This window comes from Coenobita brevimanus, chromosome 55 (genome assembly GCF_032717465.1).
Source record: "Coenobita brevimanus isolate Jiangsu-jjx chromosome 55, ASM3271746v2, whole genome shotgun sequence".
NCBI lineage: Eukaryota > Metazoa > Arthropoda > Malacostraca > Decapoda > Coenobitidae > Coenobita > Coenobita brevimanus.
Window position 1 is genome coordinate 19,161,269 of NC_137008.1, and position 19,028 is coordinate 19,180,296.

The window sequence follows — 19,028 nt, forward strand, 5'->3', positions numbered from 1 at the left end:
TATAACAGTGTCGTCACTTTAATAACTATTTGAGAAAGCCTGTATAACGTTGTCACATTTTTCTTTCTGTCCATACTTTTTGGATAACTGTTTAACAATACAGAGAAAACCCACCGAACGGCATTATACAAAATCACAAATGGGAGCAGAATAAACTGGAGGGGACACTCATTGGAGTGCATCTTTCCAACAAGGGCGACGTAATTTCCAGACCAGTCCATCACAATGGGGTAGGTTTTCTCATCATTGATTAGGGTTTCACAAAAAATGTTTTCCGGATACAGAATCTGTAATACGATCAGGATCGGTCCCAAAAATTAATTGATTGTTCCCTTGGGATGTGGCTTATCTACCTGCCAAATTTGGTCCGAATCTCTCGTTTAGTTTTTGAGTAATCCTGCTAATAAGCAAACAAGCAAACAAGGGTGAAAACATACTCTCCTTGTCGGAGAGATTTATGGCTTCATCATTTTTTTTTCTGTTTTTTTTTTTTTTTTATGTGGCCGACTTTGGGCATAGGCTTCACAGCCTGCTCTCAAAGCCCAGTAGTCCTCCTACATTCCATACACCTCTACATGTCACCACTTCGGCGCTAACACCCACCGTCCATATTGAATACATGCTAGAGCTGTCTCATACAGGACTGATGTATTGGTATTAGCGGGGGTATTTTTACGACGTGTCGGCGGGCCCTTTGGTAGATCAGTAAAGTCTGATTTAATATAATTCAAATCCATAGACTGTTCCCTGCCCCAGCGTGGATTTGAACCTGGGTCCGGCAGGACTACAGGCCACCTCTCTACTGATTGAGCTACCATCCATTCAGTTGATATAGTGCTGCCCACTTCTTCCTACACCTTTATCATTTTTTTCTGTCTGCCCTCCTCTCTCTTTCTCCCATCTTTCCAATCATTTTTATTACTCTTCTTTACATTTCAGGTGGCGTTACATTGAGTAACAAACCTAATGGTTTCCTGTAAGCCAGAAAAGCATGCACAAAGCTGGTTGGTAACCATATAAGCAACCCATACATGTCCCTTACGCGTCAGCAAGTGGGCTGGCGTACGGTTAGTGCCCCTTCCCAAAAAACAGCTAACTCAAAGCCAAGCGGCTATCCCTTGCAGAGTTATGGCGTCTGGCCTTAGATAGACAGATTATTTGTATTATGAGATTTTTAACACAATGTTTTTAAAATTTCTTTGAAAATATAGTGCATTGACTTGCCACGTTTTGCCTTATCTGTTTATGTGCAGTGTTTAGCCTTGATTTGCTATTATAAATATATACACGTGTTAAAAGAATGTATTGCTTCATTTCTATTTTTCTGCTGTAGATGTTTGGAGAATGAATTTCATTGTGTAATATAACGTGAGTACTATAGTTTCTTCGGGATATATCTACTGCACAACTGATGATTTAAAAACATACACAGTACAACCACGCCTAATTATTTTCCAGAGGTATGTAGAGAGTTTCCGAATTACAACAGGGTATATACACAGACGTTCTCTCATAGTTAAGGAATATTTTACGATGGTCAAGAGATAAAATGGAGAAGAAATAATGTAACTGTGTTGCAGAATTATACAACATGGCATATTTTTCACTGTTAGTAACATTGATGAACTAGTATTGTGAACTTACCGAAGGCCCATGTTTCTGATACGTTTTAAATCGCAAGTGTGTTGTTTAGTCTTGAACTTTGCTGTGAACTATAAAAAATAGTAAAATGGTCGGTGAATGTGGGAGTGATTAACACTGAACATCGAGATAACACTAATAATACACCAAGCACAAGGTGAAGGAAATGATAAAAACAACGTACTCTAGTTACAAATAAAATTTTGTCTTAACTGCAAAACACATAAAATGCCCACCAAACATAAGCATTTTCATATAGTTCCTGTAACTTTAAGATAACTTATGAAGCCGACAAACCCTTCCAGAAAAAAAAAAATGTTAATCTAGTGATTTATGAAATAATAACTAGATAATGGAGAGCAACTGAATGCAGCTTCACAAATCAGGTCAAAGGGGTGGGGGGTCATCATATGATCACTTATATTGGAACTAGATTTTAACATTAAGGAATATACGTAGAAGAATCTTTTAATCAGCAATTGCTTATATAACTTTGATTATGAAACAAAACACCCAGCGAACTATTCCTATACATGCACGAACGTGTAGAGCTGCAGGTAAAGTATGTAGACTTGTAGGGTCCCAAACTACAGTAATAAGTTTGTTTATATGCAGCAAAACAAGAAATTCAGATGCTCTTTGTAAGTGCAATTAATGTTTCTCACGAGTGGTCAGTCCAAATCAGCACGACCTATTCGGTTTTGGAACCAAAGTGATTGGTGAAAATCCCTTACTCTAGCATGGTATGTTAAACTCTATTGTAGCATGTTGAAGGATAGCTAAATTCAGCAGATTCGATGCTGTTTCACAAAATGTAAGCTCCAGCGTCCAAAAGCAAGGGATGAGGATATGGCACACTCAATGTCTGACTTGGCTGATATCTCTGGTTGGGGTCAAAATAGTCTTGTTGCTTTCAAAGCATCAAAAACTCAGTTCAAACATCTCTCAACCTACAAAATCTTCCACAGGATTACCCTCTAATTTTTAACAATATCCAGCTGAATCCTGCATCATCTTTAAACATATGTGGGGTTTCATTCTCTCGGGATCTAACTTAGAAAGAACATATTACCTCTCTACTAAAATCCGCTTCATGGAGACTGGGTGTTCTAAGCCGACTCCGTACTTTCTTTACCCTTGCACAGTTATTGACTTTATACACAGGTTTTATTCACCCCTGTGTAGAGTACAACTCCCATGTATGGGGAGGCTCCCCACACGGCTCTTCTTAACAGGGTGGTCAAAGGCTTTTCGTCTCATTAACTCTCCTCCTCTTACTGGCTCCCTTCAGTCTCTGACTCTTCGCCGCACTGTTGCATATATATCTCTTTTCTATCGCTACTTCAAAGGTCGCTACTCCTCTGAACTGGCTGCTTGCATCTCTCCATCCCTACGGCAGGCACGTAGCACCCGTCTAGCAACGAACTCTCATCCCTTGTCTGACCAACTCTCTAATGCAAGAGTTAACCGCTACTCCCAGTCCTTCCTATATGCAACAGATCATCATTTGGAACTGTCTCTCTCTGTTCGTTTTTCCTACTGCCTGTGAACTCCAGTCTTTCAAACGCAGTATGTCGAGGCATCTCGTAATGAATGGATCTCGAAGTTGGCTGACTGTTATCTTGTTTTTGTTTTGTTCTTCCTAGAGGGAGTAATTTGCAGGCCCCAGGCGATTGATTCCTTTTTCCTTGCATTAAAAAAAAAAAAAAAAAAAAATCATTCCGAAACAGTGAGGCCTGGGTAGTCTCGAAACACTTCCTGGCATTTCCATGGCACAGCAGTCAGGTCAGTTCTGCTGTTCAGTGGGAGTGTTTTTCTGGCATTTCATTCCATGCATCCTGATTCTCTCTCCAGTTGCCAACATTTTCTAAGGTCAGACGGCAGTCTTCCTCTTTCACCACCTCTGAACAGGACATTGCATATGTAGAAGCACGAGCTTTTTTTTTTTTTTTTTTTTTTTTTTTACTGATTTTGGTGGTGATACAGACTCTTTCATAATGATAAGATGTCAGACTCTATGAGCTTTTCTCCAATCAGATGTAGTTACTACATGTTTTACGTAAGTTAACCTTTTCCTTCTGTGTATGGTTAGTAGAGTTTGGAGTGGCTGTCCATAAATGGGTAATAATACTAATACTCGGCAACTTGCTTGTGAAAAAAATAAAACGCTCTCTAGCAGTTTCTCCGGAGTCACACCAAAAATTCAGCCTTCTCTGGGGTGACTGGAAATTTTAATGAATAACATCCCAACTGCTAGAAATCTTCAGACACATAGGGCAGTAACCTTACAATATAGCCTGGCCAGATCCATTGTAGTTGGACAGTTTCAAAGGACATTACTTCCTAACCAATACCAACTTCAACTGGAGAGTAGCCAAACAGATTATCTGGAGTCTCTCTGATACCGAGCAACACAAAAGGAAGTCTTTTACCCCAAACTTATTCCACTATGGAAGTGCTTACGGACAAACTCCACTCTTTGAATTACGTTTTTTCCAACAAAGTGCAAGGGCATCAAAGAAATTTACAATTACCGATCAAAGAATAATGTTAATAAGTGGTGGAATTCTGGGGCCAGCTAGGTGGCCTCAATTAGCCTTGTTGAGGGTATTTCTGGAAAAATTACACCCAGCAGAAGTAACAGTTGAATATGAAAAAGAAAGTCTCTCTCTCTCTCTCTCTCTCTCTCTCTCTCTCTCTCTCTCTCTCTCTCTCTCTCTCTCTCTCTCCACAGAGGTTTCGTGCCTTTTACGATCCATGGCCCCCGGAACCAATTACGCTAGCATCCGTGACACCGTCGGCGTTTTCATGCAAGAATCAAACAGAACAATTTTGCTTGAATGAGTATGCTGGAAATGAGATTATAATAACTCGAGTGATAAAAAACAGAGATGAGGCACATGCACATAAAAGAACACTTGGAATCTGAACTGGAAACTCACTGGTACGGTTGAATCTGCATTTTTTCCACCCAATGGAATGTCGGCTTATGAGTCATAGAAATGTTACAGACGACATCCTCTGTGCAGAACTGATAATGTTCTTTCAGTCTGATGTTTAACGTCTCGTACAACACTTCGCAGCGAAAAAAAAAATAAAATAAATAAACGAGACTGACAGGAACACCCGGGCAAACAAATTCCTGATTCTTGGGTGGCATCCTATTCTCACCCAATCTGGGCCAAGCTCCTCTGTGTATCATTAGCTACTGATTTACAACTTCGAGGAATGCATCTTTCACTACCTCTAGTTATGTGCCGTACAAAATGATTGGCAGAATAATACCTCAAAATTAAAGCTTCAGGAAAGTGATCATGACTTTCCGTTACTAGTGACTCCTGATTCTTGAGGCTGCATTAAGCCCCCATGAAAAATATACCATCGCCCCGTTGGAGGGAATTACGGTACTGTCCTATACATTATTTCCGCTTCTTTCTCTCTCCTTCTTCACTCCAAACTTTCTGCGACATTTTTCTCCTCTCTAACCTTTTTACACCTCTCCCTCCCTCTCACACCTTTCAACGCCTTTCTCTCTCTCTCTCTCTCTCTCTCTCTCTCTCTCTCTCTCTCTCTCTCTCTCTCTCCTCGATCTATCTGCGTTCATTCTCTCCCTTTCTCCAACCTCGCTCTACACACACACACACACACACACACACACACACACACACACACACACACACACACACACACACACACAAATTGATATGTACCCGGTATCTATCTATATACATGTATCTGTTTATCTATTTGCCTATCTATCTATCTATCTACCTATATATCTGTATCTTTATATATCTATATCTACTGTATATCTATCTATCATCTATCTGTCTATCTATCTATCTATCTATCTATCTATACAGTATATATATATATATATATATATATATATATATATATATATATATATGTGTGTGTGTGTGTGTGTGTGTATACACATCAAAAATGAGTTGATGAGGAGGTTGTATACGATAATCGAGTTAAGTCTGTTTCCTGACAATGCATTCTGTGACGGCTAAGCTTCTTAAAATGATCTATATGGGCTTCTGTCCCTATTCATGAATAACTCTTCTTCCTGCATAGGGAGTGAGAACCTGACTACAACGGTATGGGAGCTCGAAGGTGTGGACAAGTTCCTGGTTTCTTGGAATAATTTCTGAAACATAGGATGATGAAAAAACACGCCTGAAGTTTCCGCAGCGTTGTTGGCTGGATTATAAAAATATGGGATGCAGGCTGATTACATCTAACAGTTACAGGTATCCCAAAACTGGTCGCCAAAAATAATAGACTTATATTCTTGTACTCGCAGTTTTCATAGTTCGGCTATAAGATTGCTGGGGGAAAAAGATGAAAAAGAAGAGCGAGGTGGAGAGAGAAGATGGGAGAGCACATAAGGAAGTCTGACGTGTTGAAGGAAGGAGAGGCAGATCAACAACGAGGTGGAGAAAGAAGGTTGGAGGGTACATGAAGGAGGGTGGTGTGTCGTGGTACATGAGGTTGTTACTGGGTACGGATGAAGATGACGAATTGTTTTGTTGAGGCCAAACGTTACGAGAACAACGGATAGATACATAGATAAAGTGGCTACAGAGCATGGATGGATATATGGATAGGGAACATGGATAGGTACATGGATAGATATATGGATACGGAACATGGATAGGTACATGGATAGATATATGGATACGGAACATGGATAGGTACATGGATAGGGGACATGGACAGATATATGGATACAGGACATATATAAATATACAGATGCAGGACACACAGGTACCTGGACACAGGACATGGACAGATATAAGGGATACAGGACACGGATGGGTACAGGTATGGGACATGGTTAGGTAAATACATATATGGAAGTCCTTGATACATAGTGTACACAAATTCAGAACATGGATAGATACAAAATTACACACATGGATAGATACAGAGATTAATGATGTGGACAGAAGCTTGAGAGATACCGTGCCTATTGTCCATGCCGTCAGTCAGGCCCTTGGGCAGGCGCGAAATCGGCAAACCCGATCAATTGATTCATCAGAACACACCCATTGTAATATGACGGACGAGTGCGGGGGTAAACACTAGTTAATGAGTGAGGAGATATAGGCTAAGGAGTAATGCCTATCGACCACTCGTTTGTCATTAACTCATTCAGCCTGGTGACGTACAGTAATTTACAGGATATTCTTGGAACTTCAGAGGGATTTTATTCTGCTCATAGTGGTTTTTTGTACTGGACTGACTGATTAACCTAAATAAAAAATGGCAGCACTGAAAAATATGAAAATGAAAAGGATAAAACGAGATAAGACGATAAGACATATTATGGAGGAAAGAAAGCCACTAAAGCCACTGAACACTAAATCTTTCAGCGAAGTCCGGGTGCCTCCACAAACGATGAGATCCTCCACCCATCGCACAGCATCGAGCTGGAAGGATTCTAATTTTGTCCCATGAAATGCACCCTTCCATGAAACTTCCAAGAATAATTTAGTCAACTTGATAATGCTAAAGTAGTTACCCGTTCATTATAACGACAAGTAATTCTGTCTTACTCTTGCACCAAAATCACGATTTTATTCTACGTCATAAAAAGTTTTTGATAACTAATGGGTTAATGAAGACGGTGTCCCTGCTAATGGGCTAATGAAGGCTGTATCTAATGCCTGCTAATGGGCTAATGAAGGCTGTATCAAACCCGTTAATGGGCTAATGAAGGCTGGGGCCACTGCTAATTGCTAAAAAGGGTTGTATCAAACCCCTGCGAATGGGGTAATGATGGTTGTATTTAATCCCTGTTATTTATTTTTTTTACGTGTCCGACCTTGGGCAAAGGCTTCAGGGCCTATCCCCATGTCCCAGTAGTCCTCCCTGGGGCCCAGTAGTCCTCCTACATCTCCACAGGTCACCACTTCGGCGCTAACACCCACCATCCATATTGAATACATGCTAAGGCTGTCTCATACAGGACTGGTGTACTGTTAGGCTATTAGCGAGGGTACTTGTAAGACATGTAGGCGGGTCATCTGGTAGATCAAGAAAGTCTGCTTTTGCTGAAATTCGAATCCTTAAACTGTTCCCTGCCCCAGCCGGGATTCGAACATGGGTCTATTAGGACTGCAGGCCGTCTCTCTACCGATTCTGCCACCGCCGTATCAAAACCCTGCTAATGGGCTAATGACAGTTGTATCTAATCCCTGCTAATTGCTAATGCAGGCTGTATCTAACCCCTGATAATGGGCAAATAAAAGCTGTATATAACCTCTGCTAATGGACTAAACAGGGTTGGAAACACGACATGACTGATCTAACCCCTGCTAATGGGCTAATGAAGGCTGTATCTAACCCCTGCTAATGGGCTAATGAAGGCTGTATCTAACCCCTGCCAATGGCTTAATGAAGGCTGTATCTAACCCCTGCTAATGGGCTAATGAAGGCTCTGTCTAACCCCTGCTAATGGGCTAATGAAGGCAGTATCCAACCCCTGCTAATGGGCTAATGAAGGCTGTATCTATCCCCTCCAGGAAAGAAAGTCTCCCCTAAGCTTATTCTTATCTTCCATATGTAACCTAATGCAATACATAACTTGATTTGAATTTACTGGTTAATGAGGTAGATGTGTGTGTGTGTGTGTGTGTGTGTGTGTGTGTGTGTGTGTGTGTGTGTGTGTGTGTGTGTGTGTGTGTGTGTGTGTGCCCTGGTAGTCAGCAGGAATCTTGATGTGGAAACACACTTGAGTAGTGTTCAAGGTGGCACAGGAAGCTTCGGGGCACATTTTTCTTAGCGATTTATTTTGCATAGTACACCTTATTATGTAATTTCAATAATTTTAATAGTTTGGATCACTCACGCAGAAGAGGATATTAAGCTGCAACTTGCAGAATATATCGTTAAGGAAGGGGTGTTACAAAGCCTTCTTTGCCACCTGGGGTACGGCCTTTAACTTCTACATGATGTCGAGTTCCTATTTTACACAGGTCACCAACAGACGATTTTGTTCAGTTGAGTAAAATTTTTTATTCGTGTAATGGTTTTTAAGGTCACGTTCAGTCTTGTACTTCAAACAATTGTCCGAGCTTGAGTAAAAATTTATGGTGGTTGTACAACGAAAGATCTTGGGATTAAGACTCTAGGACAAGTGTTTGTGTGTGTGGAGGGGAGAACAGAAGTTGAGTGACGTCAAACAAACCCAAAAGAAACAGTTGGGAAACCTCGCCACGATGCCTTCACAGTATATTGGAGATGTCAGCTACAACACAACTGAAGACATCCCATTGTCAGGGCATCTCTTAGGCTGCTGGTCTGAGTAATCTGTATAATACTATGGGCGTGATCATGGAAGCAGGCCATAGGTCGAGCACGGCCTGATCACGTTTTGTTGACGCTTGACTGACATGCAGTTACTCTGATCTGGTCACAACAGGCTCTTAGCAGCAATGCTGAGCATTCCTGCCACTATATCGTACAATAGCCATACATCAAGGTATATTCATTATAATACAACTAATTATACATCAAAAGATAAACGTAACAATTCTCCTCCGAGTACACGAAATGTCTCCCGATGTGATAGACGCAGTTATAAAAAGATAAGATACTATAACAATATTAATAATAAAAAGATAACACGAAGGTGATATAATCGTATGAATGGTGGGTGGCCACGATATTAATAATAAGAGTATACTAGTTAACAGGGAAATATACAAGGTAAAGGCAATGGTAAATTAATGAATTAATGGGGAGTCATTATGGGGTTTAGTATCATAGAATAAAAGAAATGCAGTTAATGTCCATGTAGAAAGAGGGTGGTTATTTGATCAGTAACTAATATGCTGGAGAGAGTAAATAACTATAAACTCGGTGACAAGAAAGATTAGTGAGTATACGAGTATATTATAACTGATTAAAAATATTGATACATTTAATGACAGGGTGGATAGACAAGGATTGTGGAAAGTATTAAGAATAAATGGAGTAGATAGGAAGTTGTTGAATGCCGTGAAGAGTATATATGAACGTGCCAAGCCTGCTATGCGAGTGGATGGTGAACTGAGTCAATTTTTCTATCTGAAGATTGGATTGATACAAGGATGTGTCATGTCTCCATGTTGTTCAATCTGTATATGGATGGGGTTATAAAAGAGATACAAGGTAGGAGTGGCCCTAGTGAGAGAGGGCAGTGTCTGGAAACTCCCTGTACTGTTGTTTGCATATGATACTGTGTTGTTAAGTGAAGACGAAGGGGAGCTGCAAGGCTTGGCGGATGAGTTTGGGAGAGTAAGAAACGGAATCTAAAGGTGAATATAGGGAAGAGTAAAATTATGGTCTTCGAGAGAGGTGAAGTTAGTGAATGTATAGTGAGATTGGATGGGGAGGAAATGGAGAATGTGAGTGCTTTTAAGTACTTGGGTAGTGTGATGAGTAAGGATGGAAGTTTAGAGGGTGAAGTGCTTGAAAGAGTGCAGCAGGGAAGAAAGGTTGCTGGCTCCTTGAAAGCAGTCATAAAAAGGAGGGAAGTGAGCATGGAACTGAAAAAGCTGCTACACGACAGTATTGTTATACCAACTCTAACGTATGGAAGTAAAGCTTGGACGTTGTTGGAGGGACAGAAACCAAGAGTGAGAGCAGTGGAAATGAGTTATTTGAGAGGAGCCTGTGGAGTCACATGGAGAGACAGGCTGACAAATGAGGAAGTGAAGGAGCGGTGTGGTGTGGATTTGGATGTGATAGGAAGCGTTAGGAGAAACACCTTAAGTTGGTTTGGTCATGTGGAGAGGATGGAGAGTGAGAGACTGATGAGGAGAGTGTATGTGAGTGAGGTGGAGGGAGGGAGAGGGAAGAGGAGGCCGAGGATGAGATGGAGGGATGAAGTGGAGAGGTATATGAGAGAAGGCACTGTGAGCCGCGAGCAGGGCAGTGAAATGGCGGGGGTCAGAGCGAGATGGAGGCGATTTGTTTGTGACCACCCCTTACGGAATTAAGGCGTCTGGCAATAGATAGATGGATAGATAGCTTATGTAGAACTTTCAATGACTTCGCGAAAAAGTAAGGTGTCATGGTAAGAAACACTACATGTTCAGAATGCAGTGAGTCTTTTCCAGTTTATACTGTAATGTAAACAAACCTAAACTCGTCAGATGTGTTTAGTGCTGTACTTAAATAATTGCAGTGAATGTCCACAGAAAAGAACAACTCACGTCTGAACCCAAAGCAGCACCGCACAGGTTGAGGTGGAGTTGACGGTGGTTTGGTTGGTGGTTGCCTGAAACGCTGAAACAGGTGACACGGTAGTGGGCAGTGGGCTGTCGCGTTCCCATTTAAACCACCTCAAATTCAGGATCAGGCTGTGTAGTCTTCACATCGTTTCCAGATTTAACAAACTTCAGTTTTTCCTGGCTTAACTAGTTTCTTTTCAACTCATTGCTCGTAGAGTTTTTTTTTTTTTTTTTTTTTTTTTCATATTTTTGAAGCAACAATGAGTAAGATCCGCTATGATCAAGAATCCTACCAGGGTGAACGTAACAGGAGGATACACAAAATGAGGGCTCAAGAAAGAGTGATGAAGGAAATCAGGCATCTGAACATTCATAAATTTATAACTGTTTAGGTAATCAATCATGTCCAGCTGAGCAGAGGTGATATTTACATCATGAATGGGGAATACGGAAGAGGTATTTATAGGCACAATGATATCAAAATTATGAGAACGAATGGCACTTGTTAGCGTGTTTGGTATGCAGAGAAAGAATTTGATTTGATGAAACAATAGTCTGGGGCAATGGATAGACCGGAAGCGTCGAGTGACTTGACAGGATAGTTCGGACAGGTAACAGTAACAAATGACGGTGTACAAAAATACAAATAGTGCACATGGCCAAAGTGAATGTGGAAAATGGGAATGTTTGGAGCAGGTGTGAAGGAACATGCAAAAGAAATAATTTGAACTGAAAGGTTACGGACTAGAACAATTCTCACAGTGAGCAGCTCTGGTAAAAAGGACACTAAAGAGAAATGTAGGACAAAGATGAAGGGACTGTACAACTGATGAACACGAATATAAGACATCGGATGGAACAAAAACAAAAGAAGACAAAAGGAAGAAAGATTTCATAGTACATGGATGAAATGTATGACAACCACTGGAAAACAGAGGAAAAGGAAAATAGGATCGAGACTGAAGTTAGTGCGAGCTCATTCCAAGACTAAACGACAGTATGAGATAGGAACAAGGTCTAGGGTAGCATGACCACTGACAGCATCTACTAACAGGTGAACAAAGTCCTCAACATACAATACTAATGACTGGAGACACAGAGGACAATGAGTCAAAATGGAAGGTGATATACAATATTTCTGTGACAACATTAACCTTCCGAAAACTTATTCGACTGATGTATAGCTGTTGCATTCCTACCAATACATCGTACAACAGATATACACCAAGGCATATACATTATCGTAAAACTATTATACATTGAAAGATACACGTAGCAGTAGTAAGAATACAGCAAAATGTTATTTTAGTGTAGAAGTTAATATCTATAGCTATCTATCTATATGTATCCGTCTATATGTGCTTGTATTATATGGAAGTAGTTTTAGGCACATTCATACTCATACATACGTACATACATTCATTCATATGTAAACGTAAACATATCTAAATACGGGTGTTTATCTATGATCCTGGATAAGATAGATGCTTATACTTGGATAATTATACCCAAGTGATCCCTGTCATTACCTTCAGGAAAATAATTAAAATAGTTATAAGAGCACATAGGGCACAGAACTCCGCCCGAACGATATAAAAATAAGGGAACTTTCTGTATGGAACAATATAAGTCTGGTGCCATGTCTCTGTCTTGTTTTATTTATGAAATATTCATAATTTAGTGATTTTCATGTTTTTCCTGACCCAAACCTTAATCTTTGAACATATGTAACCCATGATGTAACTACTTATTCTGCTAATAGCCCTCAATAATCATTTCTTGATTGGTGCACGGACAACTAGCAGATTTGTCATGACTGTGATGAAGATGAAAATAGTGATAATAATACTATAATAAAGATGGCACGAAATATTCCGAAAATACCATTGTTACTCCTGAAGCTGTTTTGTTTAAAGCCTCTTGTTATGGTGAGGCTTCACTTAAAGCCAACTCTTCGTCTGCCTGGAGAAAGCCCGTGTATCTTCTACACTGAGGAGTGCGAAACGTATGAATAATGTTAAGTAAACTTGATGTGCAGTTTATTAGTGAGCATTCAGAGAAAATATGGGCACTGCACACCCAGTCCTGCAATATTCATGCTGATTTCGCAGAAATCCATGTGCTCACTTTCCCCTATTTGTGACAGTTTTCATTTTGTGGTCGTGCTCCCCAAATATTGTATTACAGACAAGCATCAATTGTACAACATGTAGTAAGATGTTAAAGTCATATCTGGAGTCCTTTCACACATTTTTATAGTTTTTAATTTTCTGAGAAGGGCTAACCCCAATAAAAATCATGGTTGGAAAACTGTATTTCGTGTAACACCTTCCCAGTGACCAAACGAGCTCACCTGGGAAATACTATTTGAACCTCTCCACTATTTGTGATCATTTTCGTTCTTGGTATGGTGAATAGCCCTTCCTAAGAATCATTCAGGGGCTCACGCTCCCCAAAAATCGCAGTAGGGATAAGAATCCCTTGTTCAACATGTACTAATATATCAACGCCGTATCTCACCCTTTTTTAACTATTTCTGATAAATTTGGTTTGGTGAGTGGGCTGAGTTCCCTAAAAATAATGGCTGGTAAATTTTATCAATTGGAAGACCGTCGGAGTTTCCAAACATCTCACCCGGGAAAGTTTTATTCAAACATTTCTCCCTTTTTTTCTTATTCTTATTTCAGGGTTGACCCCCCAGTAAGCACTGGGAGAGAATCATCCCAATTATCGATGTGCAGTTACTTCTTTTGCATTTGGAGAAAACATGGAAACTGCATACCTAATCATCCGATATGGATGCTGATTTCATAAAAACCCACGAGCTCACTTCCCCCCCCCCCCATTTTTTTTAACGTTATTATTTTTCGAAGTGGTTTGACTTCTCCGGGAATCAGTGGGGGTTCATGCTCTCCAAATATTGCATTACGGATGAAAGTCCATTAAAATACATGAGCTAAAATATCAAAGGCATATCCGTCCTCCTTTCACTAAATCTGAGAAGTCTGAATTAAGTGAGGGGGGGGTTGGCCTCCTTAAAAGCCAGCGTCGGAAAAGTGTATGTGGTGGAAAACCTTCCAACTAAACAAATGAACTCACCTGGGAAATTTAATTCAAGTATTATATGTATTTCTAATCGTTTTCTTATGGAGGGGGAGGGTGACCCCCCAAAACCATGGGGGGGGGATCACTATCCCCAAATATTGAATTATGGATGAGAGTCATTTGACCAATATGTACCAATATATCAATATATGTGCCCTTGTTCCCCTACGTTGTATCCCTATTAAGTTTTGGAAAGGCCTAACCCCCAAAAATACCTGTAATGGTGAAAATTTTTATATAGTGGAGGATATTGTCAAGTATCCGACTATACTGACTTGTGAAGTTTCTCTGGAATCCAGCCGCTCACTTTCCCTTATTTCTGGTCTTTTTTTTTTATTTTTGAGAAGAGGGCTGGTCCCCGAAGAATCATTTGTGGGTCACACTCCCCAAACATTGCATTGCGGCGAAGAATCAATTGTACTGAATTACTACTACTGTATATCAAAGCCATGTCCGCCTTGCTTTCATTACTTTTGAGAATTTTAAATTTGGCTTCCGGGTCTGATCCCCATCTCTCCAAAAATCATGGTTGGAAAATTGCACATAGCGTAAGACTTTACAGGAACCCAATGAACTGACCTGAAAAGTTTCATTGAAATCCATCTGCTCACTTTTCCTTATATCTGATTTGTGTGTGTTGGGGGCGGGGGGGGGGGGGGGGCTGACCCTCAAGAATCACTGGGAGGTCACGCTCCCTTAAATATCACATTATGGATAAAGTTCATTCTTCTACATATACTACTATATCAAAACTATATATGCCCTTATTTCATTATTTCTGAGAGTTATGGCAAGGGGGACTGATCCCTCCTAAAGGTATGGTTGGAAAATTGTATATAGTGGAAGACCTTTCCAGGAACCCGACGAACTCACCTGGAAAGTTACAAATCAACAAACAGCCAAGGAGGAGTTAAAGCATACACACACACACACACACACACACACACACACACAGCCTGTGTACAGAGCATCAGTATAGGGGTGCGTTGCTGAACAAGATACCTCAAAGGATTTTTGAAATCATATGAGTCTACAGTGCTATTTAAGAATTATGATTAATAATAACGTATAAATTAAACTAGTCAAAATGGTTCATCCCAAAAGAAATGGAAATAATAGAAAGTTTGTTATGTTATGGATTTATGTAACAGCTCGACCGTAAAGTAGGTAACAAACCAAATATTCCTCCAGTGTTTTTTTTTTTTTTCTGAGTATAAAACACATATTCTTAAATACTTTATCTTCGATCGCTATTTGGAAAAGCACGGAAATCTTGGTCATTCTTAACCAGATCTGAAGAGAACATCCTTTTTTTTTTTTTTTTTCCCTAGAACTAGCACATAATCGAAGCGTATGATCGTTATATATCTAAAATTGTAGCAATATCTAGGACCCTGTACACACAGTCTTAGATTCTACTGTCTAATCACATACAGTTGATTTATTTTTCTATTTAGCCTTAAGATTCTCTTGTACATTTTCATATCATTTTACATCATCGGAGATTGCATAAATAGGATTAAAAAATTATTAAATTGCTTTCCTAAAAAGTTTACTGATAACCAAGAGGTACTAGAGGCAATCCAGAGGCAGTACCAGAAAAGTTTATAAATATTATTAGAAGTCTGCATGAAGGTACTTTTTGTAAGGTAATGGTGGGTGGTTCTTTGAGTGATCCATTTCAAGTTAGGTCAGGAGTGATTCAAGGAGGAGTTCTTTCGCCTTTCCTGTTTGTTTTGGTTATGGATTTTGTTATGAAAAAGGTTGTAAGGAGAACAGGTGCAGGAATTAACTGGAAAGAAAATAAGAAGCTGATGGATTTGGACTATGCTGATGATATTGTACTGATTTGCGAAAGTGCAGAGGGTGCTTGATTGTCTGGTGGAGGAAGGAGAAAAAGTGGGATTGGTAATAAATTGTGGAAAGACTGAAATTATTAATATGAACGTGGAGAACCAAATCGATTGTGTAATTGGGAATAATGTAGAAAACTTTAAATATCTGGGAACGATTGTATCATCTAATGGATCAATAAACAATGAAATTGAGGAGAGGATTGGACACGCTTGGCGAGCTGTTGGAATGTTGAAATCTGTTTGGAATATTGATATGCTTTCGGTACATACTAAAGTGAAAATTTACAAGTCCATGGTTAGACCAATTTTAATTTACGGGTATGAGTCATGGTACAGTACAATTGCAACAGATCAGAAAGTATTAGGATTTGAGAATAAAATACTGAGAAGGATTCTTGGGGTAAAGTGGCAAGACAGAGTTACAAATGCAAGAGTAAGGGATATTACGAGAGTGGAACCAGTTAATGAATATGTGAGACTGTCTCGCTGGAAGTGGCTGGGGCACATATACAGAAAAGAAGGTAGTTTAATACAGGATGTGCCAGAGTGGACTGCTAGAGGAAGAAGAGGTAGAGGTAGGCCGAGGGAAACCTGGTTGAGGACAATGAAAAAAGAAGCAGGAGAGGAGTGTTGGTGGGACCTGTAGGAGATGGCAAGAGACAAATATTAGTGGAGAGAGTTCATTGAGGCCCTATGCATCCCGTGGGGTGCCACAGGAAGTGATTGATTGACTAGAGGCAATCGTAAGGTGATCAAAATACGGCCCTACAAAATGTTAGCAAAAGATGTTTGCTATAATTACTGCCTTTTTTTCTTGAATATTACTTATACCTTCGACGAAGCACACAGCGCTGTTATTTGAGAAGCATAACTACTAAAGTAACAAATGAATTATTCAGTAGCAGTCGTTGTGTAGATATTACACAAAATATCACATGACACATTACCATTTTGAAATTCTTCTGGTGGAAGTGGTTGAAGATTTACCATGTTGAGAAATACTTATAAGAATGGCATGCACTGTGTGTGGAGTGATGGTTCGGGGTGCGGACAGACATACAATTTGCAAACATAACCTGGAAGTGAGATGAAAGGAAGAAAGGGACCGATGTGGTGAAGAAAGAATTTGCGTGAGACGAAGATAATGGGAAGTTGGAGACTGAGTAAGAGATAATGAGAGGTGACGCAGACGACACGAGAAGAAAAAGAAAACAGGGTCTTGGTACACGCGAGGCAGAGCCAGTGCTAAAGAAACCAGATATCTGGGCTAGAGACTTAGAGAAGAAAATGATAATAGGAAAAAGTGAATTAGAGGAAGGGTATGAATAGTTTAAGCTGAGAAGTACTATGAGGGAGAAGATATGAGGAAAGAATGTAGATGAAAGGGTAATGGAGTAATGTGAAGAAATGTGGTGATGAAGTAGAAAACGCAGAGAATGAAGTAATACGAAGTAAGGGTACAAAGAACGAAAGTGAATGCCATGGAAAAACTGATAAAGAAAAATACTATATGAATGAAAGAAAGTAGAGGGCAACAAGAACCTGTGGAAGTAGAGAGAAAGGAACTGACTGGTGAAAGGAAGACAGTTATTTCAATGATGCAAGAAGAACATTAAAGAAAGAAAGGAGAATAGCGGTATCGTTGTGCTAAGTAAAATATAGTATGGGAAAGGACAGAGAATTGCCTGTAATCTGAAATAAGTGTCAAAACAAAAATTTGGCTGAACTTTAAGACTGATTTCAAACTTCTGTTACAGTCAAAGATCAATTAGAGCGACTGCTGCAGCGTGTATTTCCCAACAGCTGGTGACCAAACTTCTGAGACAGAACCAGGTTAATCTCGCTGTAAGACCATCTGCAATGGAAGCGTTTCTCGGCCGAATTCAACTGTCTCCACGATCTAACGGCATGCACAGCAAAAGGCAGAACTACGATATAGGGACTGAATGGGAAAACAAGGAGGGCAAGTTGCACAGAGGAATGATAAATAAAACCAAACAATGACATTTAAAGAATGATAAAAAAAAAAAAAAAATAGAAGGCATAGAGGAATGCCTAATTAAATGCAGTGGGAAGGAGTGTGAAAAACTGGAGACAAAAGAAACGGGAGGTGTGATGAATGGGTAAAACATGATGCGAAGGGTTTAGTAAAAGAGCATAAGGATGATTAAGGGTAAAAAAGGCAGAAAAAAAAATGAGGGAAGGTTTTGTCATGGCTGACTTGTGATATGTAAACCCCTCCCAAAAAAAAAAAAATCAAGCTGTGTATATGTGTGCGTTTGTTCGTTTCCTTCATTAGAGTGACAATGGATATTGACCAATTCTTTTTTTATTAGTTCCGGTTAAGTCCAGGGAGTGTCAGAAAAATATCAAACAAAAAAATGGCGATAGTGCACGAAGATAAAGCGGAAAATTGTCCAAAATAGCAAACAAATTAAAACATGCGGAAATCATTTAGTTGTTGTTGAGAATTGGTCATTTCCGGCTCAATAAAGACATGGAAACAAATATAACGGTATCTGCGATCATTGTTTGATGGAATGGCTATTAGTTAGTCCAGGAATTTTTTTCAGGCAAGCACTTATGATATATATATATATATATATATATATAGAGAGAGAGAGAGAGAGAGAGAGAGAGAGAGCATGTGCTTCTTAACCTTTTTCGGCAGTAATCCAGATTTTGGAAGTGAGGCAATCTCGGTGAACCATGGAGTCACACGGATAAATTTCAGGGGTGATACATCCAGGTCAATACAGGGGATGACAAAAGGATTTATCGGTAATATAACTTGCTTACCATAAACTTACTTTAATATCATGATTGCACGAAAACATAACTAAAATATTCAAATGATACTACATATTATTTTCGTGGTGATTTATTAATCTACGTTCATACAAATGTCTATAGATATTTTTTGGCTTATGCTTAGAGTTTAGATATGTATAAAACACACACACATACACACACACATACCGCCACCATCACCACCTCCACCACCGTGTTCAGGCAAAGCCCAATTGTTCCCGTACGACTTAGCTTGACATTCAGGTCGTAGTTGGCTTGGAAGTCACTGATAACAATTATATTCTGTTTTAATTAAACAGTTAGATACTCTATAACATTAAAAAAAGAAGAATACATTCAATGAATGGTGAATCAGTCAATGACGAATGAAGATATTTTGTTAAAT